The following is a 722-nucleotide window of genomic DNA, read 5'->3' as shown; positions in this document are numbered from 1 at the left end:
TAGCCAACTCTGGAATCCATACCTCAAAGACCAAAACCTAACAGGAGAATAAACTGTTCTCTTAACAAACATGCGTTGCAGACTTTCATTTTTGGGGGGCCAAAACTTCAAAAACGAAAATCCAGTTGCTGAAATAACCATGAAATTCAACCCTAACAGAAACATCTTACGTCGCTCAACTCATCTGCAAGGAAAAGGAAGCACCTCTGCCTCTGTGCACGCTACAGGCATCTGTACTTCAGCATGACTTTCAGTTACCATTGGTGACACAAAGATACTGCTGGTTTACAGTATCTCCCCGGTTCTAAAGGCCACTCCATTTCAAGTCTTAAAGATTAAAACAAACACGAAAAGTCAAGGGACAAGGGTAAAGGCCAAGAGATCTCAAGCAGAAGCCGGCAGAAGGATACGAGCAGTGGCTCTCCATCTCTAACCCCGAGCATCTCAAGGACTTGTGCTACCTAAACACTTTATGTAAACAAGGGGCTTGTGACTCAGGCCTCCAGCCCCAATAGGTGGAGAGAAGTTTCCTCGCCTCGGCTGCACATGGTCTGCAGAAGTTTGGCTGGAGCAGAGCGCGGAGCCTGGGTGGGAGCGGCAGTGGAGTGCTGCAGGCGGCGGCGGCGGCGGCAGAGCAGCAGGAGGCGGAGGCGGGCGGGGGGAGGGGAGCGGCTGGGGGGGGGGGCGGAGGGGGCTCTTGCCGCCACTGCTCTCTCGCCGCC

This window comes from Pan troglodytes, chromosome 5, assembly GCF_028858775.2.
Source record: "Pan troglodytes isolate AG18354 chromosome 5, NHGRI_mPanTro3-v2.0_pri, whole genome shotgun sequence".
Lineage (NCBI taxonomy): Eukaryota > Metazoa > Chordata > Mammalia > Primates > Hominidae > Pan > Pan troglodytes.
This window is presented reverse-complemented; position numbering follows the sequence as displayed.